This window comes from Phascolarctos cinereus, unplaced genomic scaffold (genome assembly GCF_003287225.1).
Source record: "Phascolarctos cinereus isolate Bilbo 61053 unplaced genomic scaffold, phaCin_HiC Scaffold_9;HRSCAF=440, whole genome shotgun sequence".
NCBI lineage: Eukaryota > Metazoa > Chordata > Mammalia > Diprotodontia > Phascolarctidae > Phascolarctos > Phascolarctos cinereus.
Window position 1 is genome coordinate 115,606,874 of NW_027556402.1, and position 26,467 is coordinate 115,633,340.

Here is a 26,467-nt window from a genome sequence, read left to right on the forward strand (position 1 = left end):
TGGAAGATCAGAGGAAGTGGTAAACAGAAGCAAAATACTGGTGAGGTGGGAAAGAGTGAAAGGAGACAGAGGACAAACAAGAGGAAAATAGGATAGAGGGAAATACACAGGTAATAATCATAACTGTGAATATGAATGGAATGAACTGTCCCATAAAACAGAAGCAGATACCAGAGTAGATCAAAAACCAGAATCCTACAATATGTTGTTTAAAAGAAATACAACTAAAAAACAATAAAAGAAATACACTTGAAGCAGAGAGATACACAGAGAATAAAGGTAAATGTCTGAAGCAAAATCTATTATGCTTCAGTTGTAGTAAATAAATTTTAAAAAGCAGGGGTAGCAATCCTTATCTTAGACAAAGTAAAAGCAAAAATAGACCTAACTAAAAAAGATAAGGAAGGAAACTACATCTTGCTAAAAGGTACCATAGACAATAAAGCAATCAAATTAGAGCAAGCTATAGTCTATCTGTCAGATCCATGGGGAGGGGAAGAATTCATGATGAAACAAGAGATAGAGAGCATTATTAAATGTAGAATAGATAATTTTGACCATATTAAATTAAAAGGCTTTTGCACAAACAAAACCAATGCAACTAAGATTAGAAGGAAAGTAGAAAGGTGAAAAAAAAATCTTTAGAGCAAGTGTCTCTGATCAAATATACAGAGAACTGAGTCAAATATATAAGAATACAAGTCATTTCCCAATTGATAAATAGTCAAAGGATATGAACAGCCAGTTTTCAGATGAAGAAATCAAAGCTATCTATAGGCATATGAAGAAGTGCTCTAAATCACTTTTGATTAGAGAAATGCAAATTAAAACAACTTTGAAATACCACTTCACACCAATCAGATTGGCTAATATGACAAAAATAATAAATGTCCAGGATGTGGGAAAATTGTGATACTAGTGCTTGGTAGGTGAAGATGTGAACTGATACAACCAATCTGGAGAGCAGTCTGGAACTATGCTCAAAGGGTATCCAAACTGTGCATACCCTTTAGTCCTGCAATACCACTACTAGGTCTGTATTCTGAAGAGATCATAAAAAAGGAGAAAGGTCCTACATATGCAAAAACATTTATAGCAGCCCTATTCATGGTGGCAAAATATTGGAAATTTGAGGGAATGCCCATCAATTGTGGAACGGCTGAACAAGCTGTGGTATATGAATGTAATGGAATACTACTGTGCAATAAGAAATGATGAACAGGAAGATTTAAGAAAAACCTGGAAGACTTGTACAAACTGATGCAAAGTGAAATGAGCAGAAGCAGGAAAACATTGTACTCAGTATCAGAAACATCATGTGATGATCGACCATGAATGACTCAGCATCTTTTATCAAAACAATGTTCCAAGACAAGTACAAAGGACTCATGAAGGAAAATGCTATCCACATCCAGACAAAGAACTGATGGACTCACAATGCAGATTGAAGCATACCTTTTCCACTTAATCTATTCTTTTTTGTGTGTTTTTTTCCATTTTGATCTGTTTTTTCTTCCACAACTATGACAAATATGGAAATAAATTTTACACGATAGCACATGTATAAACTATATCAAACTGCCTGCCATTTTCAGAAGAAGGGAAAGGAAAGAGGAAGGGAGAAAAATTTAGTTGATGATGGAGGGGTTGTAAAAAGATAAGTATACTAATGCATTTTTGGTAAAATTGTAAATTTGCAAAAATAAAATCTGGAAAGCAATGAAGAATTGTGCAAATAAAAATGACTAAAATTTTCATCCCTTTTGACCCAGGGATTCCATTACTAGGCATATATCTCAAGGAAATCAGTGATAAAAAAGAAAGTCCCCATACATAGCATTTATAGAAGCACCTTTTGTGTTAGCAAAAAACAAACCAAAAAAAAACCCCTAGAAACAAAGTAGGTGTCCACTGATTAGTGAATGACTAAATGAATTGTAGTACATGAATGTCATGGAAGATTACTATTCTGTAAATGACAAATGATGAGTACAGAAAGGCATAAAAGACTTACACGAACTAACACACAGTGAAGTAAGCAGGGCCAAGAAAAGAATGTACACAATGATTACAACAACGTAAATGGAAAGAACGACAATCACAAAGTTTGGAAATGTTACAAAATCATATGAAAAGATACCTCTTCCCACTACTTTGCATAAGTAGAAGGTCCACCATTCGGGAATATACTGGTATCGATTTTCAGATTTTTCCCAAATATTGGTCATTTTTGCCAATTATTTTTCCTTCTTCTTCCACTTTAAAAAAAAATTCTTTGTTATATGAGATAGGGGAGGAGAGGGACAAGAGGAAATTTAGGCAATGTGAAAATAAAAGACGTCATTAAAAAAAGAAAATTAATAGCTAAGTTAATGATTACAAGTTGTCTAAAACTCACGTGATTCTTAGGAGACACAGCCTCCATTTTCTGCCACTGTGGAAGTAGAAGGGGGCAGCACAGGAGGGAGAGTATGGGTGGTTGGTTGGTTCATGTATGGTTGGTTCATGGGTTGCCATGGCTGAAGAAATCACCAACCAAGTAGCTAGCTGGCTACTTGCTGACTTCTTGGACCATATTTAACTAAATTGGTCCTCAGAAAACAGATACAATCTGTCTGAAATTATGTGATATAAGTTATAAAAACTTCTCATATGATCCCAGTTTTAGATTGTTGAGTCGATGAGATCAGTGACAGACGAAAGGACTTCTTTACAGGAAATAAAAAGAATTTGCAATGACACAATTTGTAAAGAGAAAACAAGAGAGGAAAAAGGAATAGAGAGAGAAAGAGACAGAAGAAAAGGGGAGAGAGAGAGAAAGAAGGAAAGAAGAGAGAGAAAGAAATAAGAAAAGAGAGAGAAAGAGAAGGAAAGAAGAGGAAAAGAGGGAGGGAGGGAAGAAGGGAGGAAGGAAGGAAGGAAGGAAGGAAGGAAGGAAGAAGGAAGGAAGGAAGGAAGGGAGGGAAGGAGGAAGGAAGGAAGGAAGGAAGGAAGGAAGGAAGGAAGGAAGGAAGGAAGGAACGAAGGAAGGAACGAAGGAACCCAACCCAATGTCTGAGGACCCTGGTTCAGCTCCAGACTCTGCTACTTGCTACTTACTTGACCTGGGCTCAGTCACTCACACTCTCTGGGTTTCATTTTCCTCGTCCAAAATAGGTTTGGAGGCAGAGCACCTGTATTTAAGTCCTACCTCTCTCATTATGTGACCTTGGACAAATCACTTAACCTTTCTAGGCCTTAATTTCCTCATTTGTAAAATTGAAGAGGCAGAACTAGGTGGCCTCCAAAGTCCCTTCTCACTCTCAGCTGATGATACTTCTTGGGCCCTTTGACTTCATATCCACTGCTAACATGCCTTCCTTAAGAGAAATTCACCTAATGAATTCCTTTAGTCCCAATTCTTAGAACTCAAAAGTTCATTTCAAGAAAAAAAGCACCTCTGGTGCTTTACAGAATTTCCATATCCCTACTGTAAGATAGAACTACACGTCATGGGTAAATTCCTACAACTAATTCTATCCAGTAAAGATCAGTACTTTTCCAGGCTCAAGCAAGATCCCCAGAGTCACATTTTGGGTGGACAACATTTGGCAGGAATGTAAAAAAATGATTCACACAACTAAATCTAATTATTAATAGCCTCCAATAAAGCCACCAACCTCCACTTGAATATATTCATTATGAGCCTATGGCAGAGTCAATCATCAAAAATACTATTTACTACTGAGGGGATCACTGGGGATACCAGCTTATTTGGAGGCAATAAAAATAAGCCACTTTTGTGAGTGTTTTCTTCTCAATCTCTCTACTATCAATGCAGATTCTCCCTAACTTTGAGTTTGGGAGTTTTCTGGAGGCAGTAAGAAGTAAAATGACTTGTCCAAAAGCATCCAGCTAGAAAGTATGTTCAGGTTCAAATCCAAGTTCCTTGACTCTGTGGTCCACTTATGCCACACAGTCACACAAAAGAATCTCTTTTTAATTAAAGGAGCATATATTTCCAGGTCTAGCTTTGGGCACTAAACATAGTTGAACAACGTGTGTCAGTTTTAATCTGGAAGGAACACAATGACGGCCTGGCAAGAGCATAAAACCATTATTCCAAAGACCTGGATTAGAATCCCAGTGATCATGCTCCTTACTATCAGTGTGATCTTGGTCAAATCACTTTTGGATTTTGGGCCTCAGTTTCTCTTGTTTGCAAAATTGGGGGAGGGGGATTAGAATAGGAATATAAAATCTTTACCAGGAATATCATTTTCCTGAGTTCAAATCTGGCCTCAGACACTTACTAGTTTTGTGATCCTGGACAAGTCCCTTAAACCCTGTTTGCCTCAGTTTACTGATCTATAAAATGAGATGGAGAAGGAAATGGCAAACCACTCCAACATCTTTTCCAAGAAAATCCCAAATGGAGTCATGAAGAGTCAGATAGGATTGAACAAAAACATTTTTTTAAACTTTAGATAGCATCCCATCCCATCATTTTACAGATCATGAAACTGAAGTTCACAGAAGTGAGATAGACTTGCCCAAAGTCAGTCAGCATAGCTGGGACTTCAACTGAAGTTCTCTGGTGCCCAATCAGTCATTCTTTGTACCGGACTATACAGACCTCTGGAAGTCCAATTCTGGATTACATAATCCTAGGAAGGCAAGTTAAAGTAATGAGGCAAATACAACAAAATTACTTTGGACAGAAAACAAAGGCATTTCTAAAAGATATTTGAGGAGACTGAATAATCAACACAAATACTAAGGCTTTAGTAGAGAGGCAGCCTGGCATTATGGATAGAGAGTTGGTCTCAAAATTCAAAAGCTACAAACTTAAGTCCTGCTTTCAAAAGGTACCTGCTGTGTGACCCTAGGCAAGTCACTAAATCTCTAGATGCCCTTAAACAACTCTTTAAGTAACAGAACAGAATAGGTGCCAATCTGCATGGATACAGGGAGTTTTCCCACCAGAAGTTCCCTATACCAATGAAATCATAAGTCCAGGTATATATGTATATATGTATGTATGTATATGTATATGTATATATACACATATATTCATATACATACATATGGAGTGAGAGAGAGAGAGAGAGAGAGAGAGAGAGAGAGAGAGAGAGAGAGAGAGAGAGAGAGATTCTCTTTTGGGAAAAGTGAGGGAGTTTCTGGGGTTCCATTTTCAACTTTCTGATTTGGTGAAATTTTAAAAGTAGACTAATATCCTTGTGAGTGAGAATATTTTGAATGTCTTGGGTCAATACTTTACCTTTTAAAAATGTGTTTTTTAAAGGTTTGTGGCATTTTAAAACTGTCTTTTTTCCTTTAGAGTGGCCACATTTTTCCCACAAACATACCCTTTTGGATTCTGGGCATCTTCTTCCACTTTCTCCCAACAGTCTTTGGACTCTGCTCTAGGACTCTGGTGAGTTTTCACTTTCTCTTAGCTAGAACCAGACTGCCATGGCAGGCCACTTCCAAACAATACTGCCACAAGCATGCTCAGTCCTTTCCATTCTAGCTACCCATTAGAATGGAAGCCCCCTGAGGACAGGGACCACCTTCTTTGTACTTGTATCCCCAGTGCTTAAAACAATGCCTGGCAAAGAAATAAGTACTTCATGAATGCTCCTTCCCCACCCCCACCACACCTCAAGTAGGCCTATAGCCAATTGCAGAACAAAACTGAATAGGAAAAACAAATTCCACAAAGAAGATTTACAGTTAACCCCTCAGTAATGCACCAATTCCATAAATAGTATTAACAGAATATAACAGCTCGTATTTGTACAGTGTTTTAAGGCTTTCAAAGCCCTTTACACACATTATTTCATTTGATCTTCACAATAGTTCTGAAGAAGACAGGTGTTATTATTATCCACATCTTACACTGAAGAAACCAAGGCAGACAAAGGTTAAATGATTTGCATAAGGTCACACAGCTGAGGAAGTGTTCAAATGAAGGTCCTCCTAAGTTTAAATCCAGCACTCTATCCACAATGTTAAGTAAAAGATATCTTGCCACACCAAACAGCCTCCCACTCATGCAATTGAAAGACAGGGAAACTATGTTTGGTTATACCTCCCTATTTTTCTGTTCACTCTGTTATTTCTTTATCCCAACTGTTCTTCAATTCTCTGACTTCCATAAAGGTATCAGAGAAGGAGCATTCCCTCGCAGACTGACTTCTGGGAAGCTAGCCATCCATAAAGTCTTGAATAACACAGGTTCCCTGAACAGAAGATGCTAAGTGTTTTCTAAAGTTAAAAAGCCTGAAAGTCACAAGCTTGAATGCACAGTCTCAGTTTTAGCACCAAACTTGTCAACCTTAAATCAAATCAGATTCACAAGCCTGTTCCTCTGCTTGGCAGGCAGCATGAGAGGCGTTTCCACAAGCAAAGAGAAAACAAGACATTACCACCTGGGAGTGAAGTCCAAATAAAACAAGCATGGATTTGAAATTTTTACAATGAAATTTGGGGGTTATTGGAAATTCTTTAAGTAAGGACATCAGAAATGTTCTTTGGAATATGACTTTGCTCAGCTGGAACTCCCTGGAGAAAGCAAACTATAGCAATCCAGCCCTTCTTGCAATTTCTGCTGCTACAGTAGTTTCCCATGACCCCTTCTTTCCGACTGTTTTGGTCTGGGTTCAGGTTCATAATTTCACTAGCATAGGGAACTCTTTCAGGAAAAAATTCCCTCCACCAATATAGATCATTAGCATCTTCTCTATATACCTATAGTCTTAGAGAGCTGCCTGGGGCACTGGGAGATTTAGTAAATTGTCCAAGAACACACACAACGGTGTGCAGGAGTCAGCTCTACCCCTAATTGCTAAATTTTGAGCCCAAGACTCATAAATACCTCATAAATCTGCATAACCTCATAAAACTATAAATCATGGTTTAATTCGTTTTTTGACTTGGATTGTTCAGACTTATGAAAGTGATGGAGAAAAAGTTAATGTAAATAAGCTTTAAGGTGTGTCCTGATTTTTCACCCCGGAGTGCAAGTTGTTAAACACCTACCAGCACTTCTCTGATCACACTACCAGTATGTATGACTTGCAAGACTTAAATTCAGATCTTTCTGACCCCAAGATTAGCTCTTCATCCACTGCCCCCTCACTTCTCCTGTTTGTAAATAAGAAATATATTTATCCCTTCCACATCAGGATTTTCCCCATTGTGGTTTCTATATATTGCGGGTTGGTATAAGAAATGAAATGGGAATTTTGGGGTGAGTTTTGCAAAAGCCACTCAAAAGCCAGCAGATGACACAGAAAAGGTTTAGAAACTGAGGAATGCATAAAATCTATGCTTACTATTGTATAATACCAACATACTTTATATTTGAATACCATAATTATTCAGACTTCTCTGGTATGAAAGGAAAGCCAAAAATTTTTACACAAATTTTCAGATTGCAGGGGCACCATGCCCCTAACCCCTGTAATCGTCTCTGTCAAGCAGTTTTGGTAAAGCCAAAGGAAAGTTGCTGAAGGGATTTACATAGATGAGGTAGTGCCTTGTTGGAATTTCCCTCTTCCAGATTGCTTTGGAAGAGTCCATACAGAGGATCCTCAGCAATGTGCTCACAAAAGTCATGTTCAGAGATCCTCTAGGCACCTTACGATTCTACTGTTCACCCCTTAAAATAATAAGCGCCCGCGCACTCACACACACACACACACACACACACACACACACACACACACACACACACACACAAAACCAGTGAGGATGGTAAGAGAATTTGCCTCCACTTCTAATCCCATTCCTCCTCCAGGGACTTTAATGGAAAGTTCCCCTCCCAAACTCTTGAATCATTTCACTTCTGAACGAGTTGGATTAGTTTATAAAGTGGGAAGGACCAAGTTTCCTCAGTCAGTCCTATGCATCTTCACTGCCATTCATTCAAGGACTCTGTCATGCTTAAGTCTAAAGCATGGGTTCTTAACCTTTTGGAGGTCACGGCCCCACCTCGGGAATTCTGAACATGATTCTGCCAAGGGCTCCAACAGCTTCACCTAAGGAAGCTTGGTCACGCCCATCTTAGAAATGATCAAGCAAGTTTCCAAGTGAAATGATTCCAGGGTTTGGGATGGGAGCTTTCCATGGAAGTCCCTGGGGATGAAGGAGAGGCCTCAGTTTGGCTGTTGGCATGGGTCTCCTCCCTCTCTTCCCCTTAAGTTGGCTAGTGGAGGACTTGAAGGGTGTGGAAGTTTCTGGCCTTCTCAGCTGCATCTAATTGGCTTTACATCCTTCTCAACAAGTAATTGTCCAGACTCTACATAAATATCTGCAATGAAGAACTCACTACCTATCAAAGCAGCCTGTTCCAGTTTCAGATAACTCAAATTGTTCTATCTCTAACAGTTTTGTTGTTTGTTTTTTCCCTTGCCTCATGTATTTATCTGATTCTTTACAGTTTCCATCTACCGCTCCTTAGCTCTGCCCCTTTGGAGTCAAATCTAATCACTCTTGCACTCAATAGTCTTCATTTGTTTTTAAGACAACCATCATTCCTCTCCCCAATCTTTTTTGCCCTGACTCTTTCCAAGAGGTTTTTTTCATTGCTACTATTCCCCTTTTCCCTAGGTTTCCACATAATAGATTCCTTCTCCAAGGTCTAAAGTCACCCTCCCTAAGTGCTGTTGTTGTTGTTTTTTTTAAGGGATTCACAAAAAAAGCACTATCAGTATGATTGCACATGTATAACCTGTATCAAACTGTTTACTATCTCAGGGACAGGGGAGAGAAGGGAGGGAAGGAAAGAATTTAGAACTCAAAATTTTTTAAAATGGATGTTAAAAATGGCTTTTATATCCATTTGGAGAAAAGTGAAATATTGTTTAAAAAAAAGAAAAAGAAAAAACTTAAAAGCACTAACAGTATAGGGGAAAGTTGGGAGGGGGAGGAGGGCAGCAGAACAAAGAGAAGAAAGATCAGATTTATAAATCACAATAATTCTTGTGAGTTAATATGGGTATTCTGTGAGAAAGCAAGAGAACTAGAACTTATTCACTCTTAACTTCTAGCCGAATCTAATCCTTGTTGCTGCCTCTCGGTTCTAGTTTTCTAGCTATATGAAACTTAGCATGTGCCAACATTGCTCCAGAATTCCCCATTATAAACCTGGTGAGGTACAATGTCCTCCTCATGAATCACAACAAAGATTGATAATAACAATAGTTCACATTTATAGAGCACTTTGAGGTATACCAAGAGCTTTACACACATGTCCTCTGAGCCTCACAACAATCGAGTGAAGTGTGGTTGTTGTTGGGCAGCTAAGTGGTGCAGTGGATAGAGTGCCCAAAGACTCATCTTCCTGAGTTCAAATCTGCCCTCAGATACTTATTAGCTATATGATCCTGGGCAAGTCACTTAACCCTGTTTGCCTCAGTTTCCTCATCTGTAAAATGAGCTGGAGAAGGAAAAGGCAAATGTGTTATTACCTCCATTTTAAAGATGAGGAAAGGGATGTTGGGAGGTCAGAAACATATCCTTTCTTTTCCTTGGTCTTGCTTCCCTCATCTCCTTTTGAGAATTTCATATTCTAGCCACTGGGATATGTTTCTCCTCCTCCCCTCTCTTTCCTTCACTCTTATTTCTATCAGCTTCTCTCTTTGCCCTTATACTTCTCCCTTCCCTTTTTCCTTTCTCTCCCATATGCACTTCTCTCCCTTTCTCCTCCTCACCCTACCTTCCCATTTCTCTTCTCTTTCTTTCTCTCTCTTCTTCCATTTTTTCCCTTTCTCCTCTTCCCCTCTCTTCCTCCCCTTTGCCCAAGTTCTTATGTTCCCTGTTGACTGACCTCAGCTCTCCATTAACTTGATCTGAATTGAAACAACCCTAGCATAATAGTAAAGCTAGAGGCAGAGCCACGTGACACTTGGCTTCTTACTCCACTTCTCCTCTAACAAGTTAACAAACAAGTCTTTTATCTCCTATCACTGACGTCATCTGTCAAAAAGGCACCATAATGGTTGTACCTGCAATACTTGCCTCACAGGTGGTTGTGAAGATAAAATGGGGTAATGTATACAAAAGCCCTTTGCAAGACACAAAACTTTTTTATAGACATGAGCTATTCATCTTATTATCACTTAGAGCCAAAGGACACTGGGCAACAATTCCAGTTCTCAGATACTAATATTAGCCACTTAATGGCTTAGTATTAATGTTTGAATACCATGACTCCACCCATGGGCTCCACCCATATGGGAGTGGATTCATAGTCTACAGAATCTATAGAGACTATATTTTACCCTAAAGAAAGAAAAAAAAATACACGGGACATATAACAACTATATCTATAAACCTTAACTTCTCTAACCCCAACTCCACGGGGTTGTACTCCCATCAGGGTCCCCCAGAGCAAACACCCTGTAGGTGCTTGTGAGTATCTATGGGTACAAGTTCATGAGTGTCAGAAGAAGCACCCAACTACCCTTACTTATCACAAGGCAAGCAACTGCTTTAGGTGTGACTCAATACTGGAATTTTGCTTTGTTTCTGAAGCACATTCACAGCATTTAAGGGTGCAAGAGTTCTTTGGAAATCATCCAGTCCAATAACTGCATGGAACAGATGAAGAAAATGAGGCCCAAAGGGGACAAATGATTTAACAAAAGTCACTGAAATAATAAGATTGAATAAAAGGGTCAGGCATTCACCTGAATGAAGACTTGCCTGTCAATTTGGACTCATATGGTCTTAGAACTGGAAAAGGGCCTAAGAAATCACTGGTCTGAGCTCTGCATTTTACAGAGGAGCAAATTTGGAAAGATTTCCGCCAGATATTATTGAAATGCCTTTGAGTAAATGTAGAAAACAGGATCATTAGTTTTCAGAAAGTCAGACTCTCGCTATTCCTAAAGTTTAAGAAAACATGAATGCCTTGGTTCTAATTCTGTTTGTTAAGTGATGATCTATTAATAAAAACCACACACTTCTGTTATGAAAGAAAGGACTTCTGTATATGCTTATGGGGGTAAGAGTAACAGTTGGAGGAGTTACTTTTGCTTTACTAAGTTAATTATTTATAAACGATGTTGAACATCAATGATGTACCTAATTAAATGATTTGTAATTATGTAGATCAAAAAGAAAACAGGCTTCTCTATTATATCAATTTTTCAGTGACTCTAAAATTTCAGTAAGATTCTTTGTATATTCATTCTCTAAATAACTGTGAATCCTATTCTTCTGGTTATATTTTTTTCCGTTTTGCGTGTCATAAAGCATTTCCCTGTTTCTTTGTGTTCTTTATACCTGCCTGTCTTAACTGCATTACAGGATTCCACTAAATTAATCTACTATGTTTGTTTAGCCATTCCTCTGTTACTAGACAGTTTCTACCATTAGACAGTTTACATTCAGATTTTAAAATAAAAAATCAATATGAAAATATTTGAACAGCTTTCTTTTTTATTACACACAGAAGGATTATTGGATCAAAGGATATAAGCATTTTTGTAATTTTAGCCAAAAACTTCCAGACGGCTCTCCAAAAATGTCTATGATTTTTAAGTCTACCAATAATAAATGAACATTTCTGTTTCTCTATGTTCCTGTTTACATTTAGAATTTCACTTACTTTTAATTATCTGAGAGCTGTGAGGCAGCATCACGATGTTGTTTTAAATTGCACCTCTGATTAGTGGAGATGTTGCATGTTACTTCAAGTGATTATTAAAAATTTGTGGGGGGGGGTTTCATTTGAAAACTCTCTGGTCATATCCACTTTGAACTGGCTCTTGCCTCTGTGAATTTTTAACAGTTGTTTATGTTGGATAATTGATTATAGATTTCAAGCTAGAACAAACCAATCATTTTACAGAAGAGTAAACTGATGCCCAGAAGAGGAACAGTGACTTGTCTAAGGTCAAACAAGTATGAAGTGCCAGAGACAAGATTTGAACCCAGGTCCTCAGATTCTAACCCGTGTCCTTCCCACTGTTGCTACTTAGTCACCAATTTGTTTTGTCCCCGTCTGGCCCTTGTCTCTACCCCTGCCAAACTCTTCATTTCACATTGCTCATCGAATGCCTTTTGGACACCTCAAAGTAGATGCCTCACTCATCTCCTTGAACACATCCCAATCAAAACTTTATCTTTTCCCCAATCTAAACTTCCTTATTACTGCTGAAGGCACCATCATACTCCCAGTCTCCCAGGCTCATAACTACGGTGTCATCTCACTCACACTCATTCTATATGTCAAATCCATTGGGAAACACTGTACCTTCACAACATCTTTCCTGCCTGCCCCCTTCTATCCAAATCACAAAGCCATCACCCTGGGGCAGACCATTTTCACTTCTCCTGTGGATTATTACTATAGCCTTTTTCAAATTTTTTATTTATTTTATTTTTAATTTATGAAAGTAAATAAGCCTTTCTATAACATAGTAGAATAATAAACAGATGAATGTACATGAAACTGCAAATATATTATGTATAACTTTCTATTCCTTTTAAATACATCAAGTTATTATGTACCTTTCTTTTTTTTCTGTTTTCTTCCCTTCCCCACCCCAAGATGGCTACTATTAGACATAAATACACACACAAACACACACACATATGTGTGTGTGTATATACATATATATACACATATGTGTGTGTATATATACATATATATACACATATGTGTGTGTATATATATACATATATATGTGTGTATATATATACATATATATGTATATATATGTATATATATACACACACATATGTAAAATCATCCTATACATACTTCTACTTGTTAGTTCTTTCTCTGGATGCAGATAGTGTCTTCCTTCATAGGTCCTTTGTAGTTAATTTAGGTCTCTTTGCCTCTTATCTCCTCCCTCTACAATCCATTCTCCACTCACCCTCACTACCACAGTGATTTTCCTCAAGTGTAGGACTGATCATGTTACCTGCCCCCCCCAATTAGTGTTATTTGTCCTTCATTTTTGAAGAGGACCAACATCACAGGATGATTGACTTGTGTATGAATTAGATTTAAGTGAGGCAGAGTTGCACAAAGCCTCATCCTTTTTCTGCTGAGTCATCAAAGTCCTGTGGCAAGACAAAAGTCAGGATGACTGGTGAGGGACCAGGGTGCACAGTGGGTGGAGCACTAGCTTTGGAGGCAGGAGGAGCTGAGTTTAAATCTGGCCTCAGATACCTATTAGCTGCGTCACCCTGGGCAAATCACTTAACCCTGTTTGTATCACTTTCCTCATCTGTAAAATGAACTGGAGAAGGAAATGGCAAACCTGTCTAGTATCTCTGCCAAAAAAAAAACCCAAATGGGGTCACAGAGAATTGGACATGACTGAAACAACTCAACAAAAATGCTTAAAACTGCACTGAGATGTTTGGAACATTCTGTATGTGGAAATATGTATACAGACATATATACATCAGGATCAAATGAGATGATCTATGTAAATCATTCTACAAACCTTAAAATGCTAACTGCACACACACACACACACACACACACACACCACACACACACACATGTCTGACAGACTTGAAAAAAAGATACAAAATAACAAGGATTTCTTCCATAGTATATAGGGTATTCTTATCCTGATTCAAATGACGAAAAAAATAAAGGTCCAAATTAATTAACTTAAAACAATGTAGTTAATAAATGGCAGAGTTGAGACTCAAGACTCAGATCTTCTTCCTTCAAATCACGAATTCTTCATATAAAAAGTTTACTCCGATCCCAGGCTATTAATCCCCTGAAGGGAGGGTAAACAGTTTCCAGGGGGTAACTGTAGGGGTTCTAAACTATCTCATGAATACTGAGGTCAAATTTGAAGACTAAGGAAGGCTTTTCCCTATTTAACTACATCTGCTCTGATATTAGACTGTTTTTCTTTTTTTAGAGGAGTGGAGGGTAAAGCTGGTGGGAACCTTAAACCACAGGTGCTTGTTTGGGGGATGTCTGATCTCTAAGGTTGCCATGCTTCACAGATAATTAGGTTCCTGACATCAGCTTCCCTAATAATTGATGTTGGCAATTTAAGTTGAAATATAAGCAACCCAATGAAACAGACAAAATACTTGCTTTTCTTTGCTCTCTACTCCTTAATTTAAAAAAATAAGGCTTTTTGGCTTATTTGTCCTCAAACTAACCATATCTCCTCCGAGCTTCCTAAACCTGCTCTCCCTTCCCACTTCACTCTTACTGTTGGTCTTCCATGTCTGAAACCTTGGATTCTTCCTTTCTCCTCACCTTCCATATCCAATCAGTTACAAAATCCTGTTGATTTCCCGTATCCTCACATATGACTCCATTTCCAGTTGTCACCTGCCTACAGGCTGAGCTATCCTGACTGGTGTCTGCATGAAGTTAATCTGCTATATCCAGGCAGTCCCATTACATGACTCATGTCTTATCCACCAGGAAATGCCCTTACCAAGTCACCTTTTCATCTGTCCTGCAGACTCACATATACTGCCATCACCACCTCCCTGCCCCCTTCTTTACCTTTTATGCTAGGATCAGTAATTCAAGGAATAAAATTAACCATTCATTTATACTTGATATCTCTTGCTATTAGAATGTAACTTCCTTGAGAGTAGGGGCTGTCTCTGTTCTGTCTCTATGCCTAGCACCTAGCACTTTGTTTTGCCCATAGAAGGTGTTTAATAGTTTTTTTTCACTCATTCATTTATTCTTTGTCTCCCTTCTCTTCCTTTTCTCTAACAGAATTGTCTTGGGATTTTCTGAGGTTCTAGAATCAGTGGGGTAGCCATAGACCCACAAAGGTCCCTGGTGCCAATCTATGATCCAAATCACCCAATGCCAATACTAGTTTAAGCATACTACTGCTTAGAAGTGGAAGGATGATGAATAGTTCACATTAAAATAAGAAATTAAAGGTTTACAAAGTGCTTTCTTTGCAAGTCTGTGTACTTTGCAAGTACAGCTATTATTACCTCCATGTGCTAGATGAAGAAATGGCGGTCAGAAGGTAGGTGAATTGTCCATCATCCTACAACTAGCAAGGGTTAGAAGGGCTGAAAACCAGGGCTTCAAACGCCAAGTCTTGACTCTCTGTACCCTGGGACTACATGAAGCATTTTGCTAACAGAGAAAGGATTATCGTGGGGAAAAGGAAACCTTTACCATATCTTAACCTGGTTTCCTGGAGGATGACTGAATGAGATGTGAGATATTGTCTGGGGTTGTCTGGATACAGTGGGTTAGGTGAACTCACAACCACTCATGACAAAATAACACCCCCTCCAAAAAAAAAAAGGCTAGTATACCTTTAACTACCATATCAGTTACAAAATCCTAATACATATCAGTAATACTAATGCATGTTACTACCATCATTGCCCTACCCCTACCCCGCTCCTACCAACACTACCATTTTCAACTCTAATGTTTTGTATAAAACAAAATATTCTGCCATTCTTCCTGCATAATTGACCCAAAATCCCTCCCCTTTTTTCTTCTGAGTTATAGCTAACATCTAGAGAGGAAAATTTTCTGTGGGGGTTTAGAGTAAAGTTGACTTTTGTTCTGACTGTGTTTAGTCTACAAACATGTCCCAACCAGTCATGGTATTTTAGGAAGTCGCCTTTCCCATTGTGCCATAGAAATGAATCATCTACGGTGGCTTTATACCTGGAGTCTGTGAATTTTTAATATATCTTTTTTTTAACTATCTACAAATACCATTTATTAAGTGCCTAATGCATGAAAAAAATTTAATATTAGACAATTTATCCTTGCGCAGTTTTCTCAATAGGACTTATACATTTCATGAAACCACAGGGGTCTGGAGTAGGCACAATTCAGAGAAAGTTAAAGAGGATAGACTAAATCTATTTGTTTCTAACTAAAGAACTTTCTTCAGTAGCAGTATATAATAAAGCAACATATCATCTCAAGCTCAGGTGATCCCCAAAGAGCAGACTTTTGAGGGCAAATCCAAAATTTCCTCTGCCACTAAATCAGTAGGTTTCAGTTCACTTAGCTCTCTAAAAACAGTAAGACAGAGCAGAGGTTATAGAAGCAGCTTAAAAAAGGCAGGGTGGTCAAAGCCAAGAAGATCATTGCATGGTGCCATTGTGGTTCAGGCTATAAAATCCTAATCTCAACTGGCCAGATCCATAGGAAGATAGGACCAGATGTAAGTGTGGCAAGGTAGAAAGAACACCAAGCCAGGAGTCAGGTGATATGAGTTCTTGTATCAACATTGCTGTTAATTAGCTGAGTGATCTCAGGAAAAGATTAAATGTTGCCAAGCTTCAGCTTCATTGTATATGTAACCTTCTGCCAACTCATTGCCAAAACTAACTGGTGGGAAAGTAGGGGCTGCACACAGGTATTACCCAATTCGGGAGTTCAGCTACATGCTGGTTAAAGTTTTGCCCAGATCTATGAGTTGAGAGTAACCAAAGAATCTTAAAAGCAACTTCCTAAATATTTTAGTCCAACTCCGCTAGAACCAAGAATACTCTCTACAGTATTCCTAACAAATGGTTGTCTCGTTATCTTTTTTTTGCACTTAATAGTATTTTATCTTTTCCAATTACATATAAAGATAGTTTTCAACATTCATTTTTGTAAGATTTTGAGTTCCAAATTTTTCTCCCTCCCTGCCTTCCATATCCCCTCCCCAAGACAGCAAGCAATCTGATACAGGTTATTCATGTACAATCATGTCGAATATGTTTATACATTAGTCATGTTGTGAAAGAAAAATCAGAACAAAAGGGGAAAAAAACAAAAAAGGGAAAAAAACAACAAAAAAAGTAAATATAGTGTTTCAATCTGCATTAAGACTCCACAGTTCTTTCTCTGGATATGGATAGTATTTTCCATCACAAGTCTTTTGGAATTGTCTTGGATCAATGTATTGCTGAGAAGAGTTAAGTCTATTGTAGTTGACCATAAAACAATGTTTCTGTGTACAGTGTTCTCCTGGTTCTGCTCACTTCACTCAGCATCAGTTCATCTAAGTTTCCATTCTGCTGGTCATTTCTTATAGCATAACAGTATTCCATCACAATCATATACAACAACAACAACAACAACAACATTCCCCTGTTGATCGACAGCTCTTCAATTTCCAATTATTTGCCACCATTTAAAGAGTGTTATAAGTGCTTTTGTACATATAGGCCCTTTTCCTTTTCTTTTTTTTAATCTCTTTGGGACACAGGCCTAGTAGTGACATTCCTCAGTCAAAGGGTATGCACAGTTTTATAGCCCTCTGGGCATAGTTCCAAATTGCTCTCCAGAATGGTGAGATTAGTTTATAACTCCACCAACAGTGCACTAGTGTCTCAATTTTCCCACATCCCCTCCAATATTTGTCATTTTCCTTTTCTGTCATATCAGTTAGATAGATGTGAGGAGCTATCTCCAAGTATTTTTTTTAGTCTGCATTTCTCTAATCAATAGTGATTTAGAGCATTTTTCATATGACTATAGATAGCTTTGATTCTGAAAACTGCCTGTGTATGGAGATTACTTGTATTCTTATAAATTTGAATCACTTCTCTATATATTTGAGAAATGAGGTCTTTATAAGAGAAATTTACTGTAAAATTTTTACAGCTATGCATTGTATTTCCCTCCATTCTATTTTCCCTATTTATCCTCTTTGTCTCTTTCACTGTTCATTCTCAAATGTTTTGCTTCTGCCTTTTACTACTTTATCAACCTCCCTCCCCACCTTCCCTTATGTTTTATAGAACTTTGGGAACACTTCCAAATTGCTTTCCAGAATGGGTGGATCAGTGCCCCTATTTTCCCACATCCATGCCAACATTTGTCATTTTCCTTTTTTGTCACATTGGCCAATCTGATAGGTGTAAAGTGGTATCTCAGAGTTGTGTTCATTTGCATTTCTCTAATCAAGAGTGATTCATAGAATTTTATATGACCATACATAGTTTGATTTCTTCTTCTGAAAAATGCCCATTCATATCCTTTGACCATTTATTAGTTGGGGAATGACTCATATTCATATAAATTTGACTCATTTCTCCACATCAGACCTGCACAACCAGAGCAGCCCAAAGGATTTCAGGCAGCCCACGAAAAACCGTACAGGATGTTTTCCTCTACATTTTTTATGGGCTGCCTGAAATCTTTTGGCATGCTTGTGGGCTGTAAGTGGCCCACAGGCCACAGGTTGTGCAGACCTGCTCTATGTTTGAGAAATGAGGTCTTTTTCAATGAAACTTGCTGTAATTTTCCCCCCATTTTCTTATTTTTCTTCTAATCTTGGCTTCGTTGGTTGTTTGTGCAAATTCTCTTTAATTAAATGCAATCAAAATAGTCGATTTTACATCCTATAATGTTATCTTTTGTTTCATCATACATCCTCTTATCTATAGATCTAACAGGTAAAGTATTCCATGCTCCCTTAATTTGTTTATATCACCCTTTATGTCTAAATCATTTATCCATTTTGACTTTATCTTGGTATATTGGACTATATATTGCAAGATACTGGACTATACCTAGTTTCTGCCGCTTCCCAGTTTTCTCAACAATTTTTGTCAAATAGTGAATTCTTTTCCCCAAAGTTTGTATCTTTTCATTTATCAAATACAAGATTACTATGGTCATTTGCTAACTGTGTATTGTGTACCTAAACACTGATTTACCACTCTATTTCTTAGCCAGTATAAGATTGTTTTGATGATTACCACTTCATAATGCAGTTTGAGATCTAGTACTGCTAGGCTACCTTCCTTCATATTTTTTTTCATTGATTCCCTTGATATTGTGACCTTTTGTTCTTCTGGGTGAATTTTGTTATTTTTTTTTCTAGTTCTAAAAAAAAATAGTAGTTTGGTCAATTATGCTGATAGTTTTCCTACTGTTGAACCAGCCTTGCATTACTGGTATAAATTCTTGCTAGTATTTTATTCAAAAATTTTGTATCAATATTCAGTAGGGAAAATGGTCTATAATTTTCTTTCTTTGTTTTTATTTTTCCTGATTTAGGTATAAGCACCATATTTGAATCATAAAAACAATTTGGTAAAAACTCATTCTTTGCCTATTTTCCAAATAGTTTATATAATATTAGAATTGTTCTTTAAATGTTTGGTAGAATCCACTTTTGAATCCATCTGGTCCTAGGGATTTTTTCTTAGGGATCTCATTTATGGTTTGTTCAACTTCTTTTCTAAGACAGAGTTATTTAAGTATTATGTTGATCTGGGAAAGTTACATTTTTGTAAATATTCATCCATTTCACTTATAATTGGGCAAAATATCTCCTAATAATTGCTTTAATTTCATATTCATTAGTGGTGAATTTACCTTTTTCATTTGATACTAATAATTTTTTTTCTTTCTTTTTAAAAAATCAAATTAAATAATGGTATATCTATTTTATTATTGTTGTTGTTTTTTCCATAAAACCAGCCCTTAGTTTATTAGTTCAGTGGTTCTCTTTCAGTTTTATTAATCTCTCCTTTGATTTTCAGGATTTCCAATTTGGTGTTTAATTGGGGATTTAAAATTTGTTCTATTTCTAGTTTTTGTTTTGTTTTTTTTTTAGTTGCATGCCCAGTTCATTGATCTGTTCTTTCTCTATTTTACTGATGGACATATTTAGAGATATAAATTTTCCCCTACGTACTGCTTTGGCTATATCCCATAAATTTTGCCATGTTGTTTCATTTTTGTCATTCTCCTTATTGGAATTATTGTTTATATAATTTGTTCTTGGACCCACTCATTCTTTAGGATTAGATTATTTAGCTTCCAATTAATTTTTAATTTATGTTCCCATGGCCCTTTTTTGAATGCAATTTTTATTGCATTATGCTCTGAAAAGGCTATATTTAATATTTCTGCTTTTCTGCTTTTGGTTATGAGATTTTTATGACTTAACACATGGTCAGTTTTTGTGAAGATGCCATGTACAGCTGAAAAAAAGTTATATTCTTTTCTATTCTCATTCAATTTTCTACAGAGATATTTAAAGTTTCTAAAATTCTCTTCATCTCCTTAACTTCTTTCTGGGTTTTTTTTTTGTTAGACTTATCTACTTCCAAGAGAAAAAAGTTGAGGTCCCCTGTTTCTTCCTGTAACTCACTTACCTTTAACTTTAAGATTTGTGTGCTATAACATTTGGCGCATATATGTTTAGTATTAAAATTACTTCATTGGTGCCTTTTTAGCAAAATATAGTTTCTCTGCTTACCTCTTTTTAATAGCTCTATTTTGCTTTTTTCTTTGTCTGAGATCATGATTGAGACACCTGATTTTTTTAACCTCAGCTGAAGCAGTAATTCTCACCCATCCATCTGTAAGTGGAACAAAAATCAAGATATGAAAGGATTAACCTTTAAATTATGATATGGTGGTAGTTATTTTAACATTTGCAACTATGGAGATGTTGAAATAAAGTGATTTTTTCCCCCTTATGCCACCAATGGTTCTTGCCATAGATAAAGGATTCTTAAACTTTTTTGTGTGTGATGAACTTCTTGGGAAATATGGCAAAGCCTATAGACTCCTTCTCCGAAATGTTCCACTTACAGATGGATGGGTGAGTAATAGTTTCTGCTCCAGCCCCTTATTTTAACTCTGTTTATGTCTCTCTTTTACATGTGTGTTTCTTTTAAATAACATATTGTTGGATTCTGGTTTTTAATCCATTCTGCTACCAACTTCTGTTAATGCGTGAGTTAATTCCATTCATATTCATAGCTATTATTACTGTATATTTCCCTCCATCTTATTTTCCCTATGTCTATCTGTCTCTGTCTGTCTCTCTCTCCTTCCATTCATCCCTCCCTCCCTCCCTCTCTATGTGTCCCTCTCTCCCTCCCTTTCTCCCTCCATAAAAGTCATTTTACTTCTGACCACTGCCTCCCTTCATTCATCCTTCCTTCTATCAAACCCAACCCTTTACCCCCTACTTCTATGTGGGTAAGATAGATTTATATACTCAACTGAGTGAGTGTGTTTTTCTTTTTTTGAGCCAATTTCGATGGGAGTAAGGTTCAAGCATTGCCTTTCACCCTTCATCTTCCCCTCCACTGTAAAAACTCTTCCTTTCACACTTCTTTTATGTGAGATAATTTTCCCCATCTTCCACTCCCTTTCCCCTTCACCAGTATAATCCCTGTTGCTCACCCTTTAATTTTGTTTTTTTTTAATCTTTCTATTATAATCAACTCACTCCTGTGTCCTTTATCAATGCATATTTCCTCTAACTGCCCTAACAATGATAAAGTTCTTAGGAGTTACAAGTAGCATCTTCCTACATAGGAATGTAAATAGTTTGACCTTATTGAATCCCTTATGTTTTCTTTTTCAAGTTTACTTTTTTTTTTAAATCTGGCATTTGAAAGTCAAATTTTCTATTCAGCTCTGGTCTTTTCATCAAGAATGTTTACAAGTTCACTATTTCATTAAATATCCATTTTACCCCCTAAAGGATTATACTCAGTTTTGCTGGGTAGATGATTCTTGGTTTTAATCTTAGATCCTTTGTCTTCCATAATATCATATTTTAAGCCTTCTGCTCCTTTAACATGGAAGTTCTAAATCTTGTGTGATCATGACCATGGCTCCATGATATTTGAATTGTTTCTTTCTAGCTGTTTGCAATACTTTCTCCTTAATCTGGGGGCTCTGGAATTTGGCTATACTATTCCTGGAGTTTTAATTTTGGAATCTCTTTCAGGAGTTGATCAGTTTCTATTTTACCCTTTCATTCTAGGATATCAGGCAGTTTTTGTGATAATTTTTTTAAATGTGATATCTAGGTGCTTTTCTTGATCATGGCTTTCATGTAGTTTAATAATTCTTAAATTGTTTCTCCTAAATCTATTTTCTGGGTCAGTTGTTTTTCCCATTAGATATTTCATATTTGTTTCTTTTTTTTCTTTTGACTTTGTTTTATTGTTTCTTCATGTCTCACAGAGTCATTAACTTCCAATTATAGTTGCCTAATTCTAATTTTTAAGGAATTGTTTTCTTCAGTGAGCTTTTGTTTTTCTTTTTCCATTTGGCCAATTCTGCCTTTTAAAATGTTTTCTTCTGTGGATTTTTTTTTGCCTCTTTTACTATTTAGCCAATTCTACTTTTAGCATGTTGTTTTCTTCAGGGTGTGTGTGTGTGTGTGTGTGTGTGTGTGTGTGTGTGTGTGTGTGTGTGTGTGTGTGCGCACGCGCGTGTACCTCTTTTACCAAATTGTTTACTCCCTTTCCATAATTTTTGTGCATTACTCATATTTCTTTTCCCAATTTTTCCCCTGCCTCTTTTATTTGGTTTTAAAAATCCTTTTTGAGCTTTTTCAGGAATTCTTTTAAGTCTTGTGTCCAATTCAGATTGTTCTTTGTGATTTTGCATGTAGCTGCTTTGATTTCATTGTCTTCTTCTCAGTTTGCGTCTTTGATCTTCTCTGTCTCGATAGTAACTTTCTCTAGTCAGGTTAGTTTTTTGTTGTTTACTCAATTTCTTTGCCTATTTCTTGACTTTTGATTTTATATTAAATTTGGGCTCTGCTTTTGGTGGAGGGGGCACTGCCCACAGCTTCAGGTTTTTTTGTGCTGTCGTTTTCAGAGCTAGCTCTGTGAATCTGAAAGTTTTCAGTTATTCCAATGTGGCATGATCTAAAAAAAGGTGTGATGACTGCTTGCTTGACCCGTGTACTAGCCTGCTGAGCCTCTACAAGCACTCCTTTATGTGGCAGAACCATAACCAGGCCCCTCATACCCTGTGGCTGCTAACACCCTTGCTCTGTTTCGCCCTGTGAATGCAACTTAGCCCCCACCATCCCACCCTCACAAGTGACAGTGCTCCTTTTCACCCTCAACCTCATATAAGGAGCATTCTTCCCTGCCCTGGAACCTCAACCCAAAGCTGTATATGGGCAATGCAACAGTGACCTGAAGCCAGTGGCAGTAAAGGGTCCCTGTAATCTCCTTCTGACCACTTGTATGACCTCTCTATGGTCTGTTTGCTAAGAGTTCCTGAAGCTGCTGCCCTGTTTATGTACCCACACCCAATGCAGAGCCTGCCCTTCCTGTGCTGTGCTCCTTACAAAACCACCCCCCTGGTGAGACAGACCTTTCCTGCTGACATCCTAAGTTGTCTTGGGCTGGAAAATTGCTTACTTAGACCTTCTGTTGGTCCTGCCAATCCAGATTTCAATGAGGCATTATTTTAAAGTTGGTTAGAAGGGAATTTGGGAGAGTTCAAGTTATTTCCTGTTACTCCACCATCTTAGCACCTCCCATTCTAAATATATCTTTTGATAACTGTTTCAATTTAATTGGTTTCATTTGTAATTCCATGTATTTTATTTTGTGCATTTAAAAACATTCTGAGAAGGAGTCTATAGGCTTTGCCATACTGCCCAAGAGACCCATCACACACAAAAAAAGTTTAAGAAGACCTTGTCTATGGCAAAGTAAGAACCTTTGGTGGCAGGAGGAAAAAAATCACTTTATTTCAACATCTCTATACTTGCAGATATTAATATAATTACCACTATATCCTAATTTAAAGACTGACGCTTTCATATTTTGATTTCTGTTTCACTTGCAGATGGATGGGTGAGAATTCTTATAAATTTCCTAACATGGGAAACTGACATATTGGAGTGAAGGTGTAGCTAAGGGATGGCAAGAGGCTTGTTGCTGAAAATAAATATTCCCTTTATTTCCAAGCCTCTCTGTTTAGTTTGTTTAAATTACCCCTTGATTACTTCCTCCTCCTTCAAAGTCAAGTCAACAAGCATTTATTAAGCACTTTTTACATGCCAGACATTCTGCTAAGCACTAGGGATACAAATACAAGCAAAAATCCCTGCCCTCAAGGAGTTTACATTCTAATGAAGGAAGACTTTGCATAAAAGGGAGCTGAAAGGTCAGCTAAAGCACAGTGGTAAACTCTGAGGAATAAAGCATGGCTGATTAGGGCCCTTCCTCAAAATGGAGAGTGCAAGAGGAACTCACCAATGGGAGAAAAGGTTCAAGGGACAGAGGGAGAAGGTAGCTAAGCAGGGTGGCAAAGTTCAAAGAGTCTTTCCTTCAAAGGAAACTGCCTTCCCACTTTGAGGAAAAAAAAGGTCACATCGCTCCAAAATAAAAATTCATTCATCAAAGTGTTCGATTTTAAATGAACTGACATATCTTTTTTGTTTGAGGGGAGGGGACAGATATTTCTAGTTTTGCTATTGAGAAACAAAAGCTGTACTAAGCCGCAGGCTATAAAATAGTCACATAAAAATCAATATTCATGTTAAGGTCCCCATTGATCAGTTATATATATTGATCTAGAAAATGGATAAAATAATCCTCCCCCCAAAACAAACCACTTTGTTCTTGTATCTTTCAGCTGCATGGATAATGGTCAGAGTGCTGGATTTGTAGTCAGGAAGATCTGAGTTTAAATCCCAACTTGAATGATCAATGCATATGTAACCAGAAGTGTCACCTGACCCTCTCTGGGGCAGTTCCCTCATCTGTAAAATGCAGATAACAACAGTGGCTTCCTCAGAGGGTTGTTTCAGGGTTCAAACGAAATTATATGTATGAAGTGTTTTTGCAAACCTTAAGGTGCTATAGAAATGCCCATTATTATTAGAATGATTAGAATGTAGTTCCTTAATTCTGTCAGGACATGGTCTATTACATGAGGGCTAGGAATAGGTCATCGGGAATGTGGCTGTAATGTAAACTAGCAAGCAATGAAGTTGCCCAGAAAATCTCACAAATGATTGGAAAGGGGGTAATATTGGCAAGAATATGCATCTTAAACTTCAATGAATCTATGGAATCCAAAATGTTGAGCTGGTTTGGTTTAGTTTTGGGGAAGGGGAACCTAGCCTTGCGAAAGAAGAATGTAGAGAACTCCAGGTATGGAAATGCTTTCTACCAAAGCAAGAAGTAGCTCATTCATAAGCATCTCAGAGAGCTGTCTGGTGCTCTAAGAGGTTCAGTGATGTGCCTAAGGTCACACAGCTGGTGTGTCTGTGAACCAGTTCTTAAACCCAGGTCTTTTGCATGTTCTTTATAAACTCATGTATTTTTTTTTTGGAATCTGAAAAACATTTATTAGAGACTGGAAATATGTGTGTATATGTGTGTATATACATATAGGTATATATGTATGTATGTATGTACAAATTTATCAGTAAAAAAAAAGTATACTGCCTGAGCACACCTTGGACCCTTCATAAGGAGATTGCTTGAATATTATCCCTTGAATACTATACTTGAGGTACTTTGTGGTTCAGCACAAAATCAAAAACAGCTCAAAATTACCCACAGTATTTCAAAAGACATTCAAACAAAGCAAAATCACATGCTGAGGAGATCTGTACACTGACAAATCACTATAATGAACCTATAAAGAAACTTGGGGTTGGCCATCAATTCCTTCCTTCACCTCCTAAAACCTTCTATCCTCATCAGCCATGAAGGAAAGGGGGACTAGCCTTGCACATTCTGAAGGAACTCTGGAGGACCTAGTTCCAATGCTAATAGTTGTAGTATGATGCTCTGAAAGAGCATCCTGCCAGTTAGTCAATCAATAAATACATATTAAGCTCTATGTGCCAGGCACTGGGTGCTAAGGATGCGAAGAAAGGCAAAACTAAGGTTTTGGCCCTCAGGAAACTTACATCCTGATGTAGAACACATACAAAGAAGATGAACATAGTGTAAATGAGAGGTAATCTGGGGGAGGGAGTTGGCATGGTATTTCAGGAAAGGCCTCCTGCAGAAAGTGGGAAAGTCAAGAGGTAAGATGAGGACAGAAAGCATTCCACACATGAAGGACAGTCAGCAAATTGTCATGGAGTCAGGAAATGAAATAGAGTGTGTCAAGTACCAATGTTACCAACTGCCTCAGGGAGGGTCAGGTGACTTGCCTCTGGTTATATAGCCAATAATCATCTGATTTAGGATTTGAATGCAGATCTTTCTAACTGTAACATATATGGAGGATGGCAAGTGAAGAACTAAAAGGTAGGAAGGAGACAGGTTGTGAAGGACTTTAAACCTACGAGAGCAGTTTATATTTGATTCTGGAAGTAATAGGGAGCCATTGAAGCAACGAGCAGGAATAGGGATAAAGTGACATGGTCAGACCCGTGCTTTAGGAAGAAGTCTGAAGGATTCTTTCTAGTCTATCATGCACCTGACTCCTTACTCCGGTCCCTGCCCTCTCATATTCTATAAAGATCGTGTAAGATATCTATAATGGTCCTGATAAGGATTAGATACTTTTAAATCCTTCATAAAAATGAGATGGAGAGTGTCATGGAAACAGTGAACATGAACTTGGACAGACTTTGAGAGATGGTGAAGGACAGAAGGGCTTGACGTGCATGGGGTCCATGGGGTCACAAAGAGTCAAACAAGACAGCAACTGAACAACAAAAATGACGACAGCCTAGCTGCTTCCTGCCTTTTCAGTCTGCCTTCCACATACTCTTACAATCCAGTGACACTG

The 26,467-nt window shown here is 37.6% G+C and overlaps 1 protein-coding gene across 4 annotated transcripts in view; it reads right to left on the reverse strand.

Annotated features, from left to right (window-relative positions):
* IL15 (interleukin 15) overlaps window positions 1–26,467 on the reverse strand; it is a 401,163-nt gene that overhangs the window by 117,182 nt on the left and 257,514 nt on the right. Inside the window, exon 2 of one of the 4 annotated variants that reach the window (XM_078148945.1) lies at window positions 20,196–20,298. The exons of 2 other annotated variants lie outside the window; for them this stretch is intronic. The gene's annotated coding sequence lies outside the window, so the exon portion shown is untranslated. Of the gene's footprint in view, window positions 1–4,292; window positions 4,418–20,195; window positions 20,299–26,467 lie in introns of those variants that run through there. One more of the 4 variants, XM_078148946.1, reaches the window with a different exon arrangement.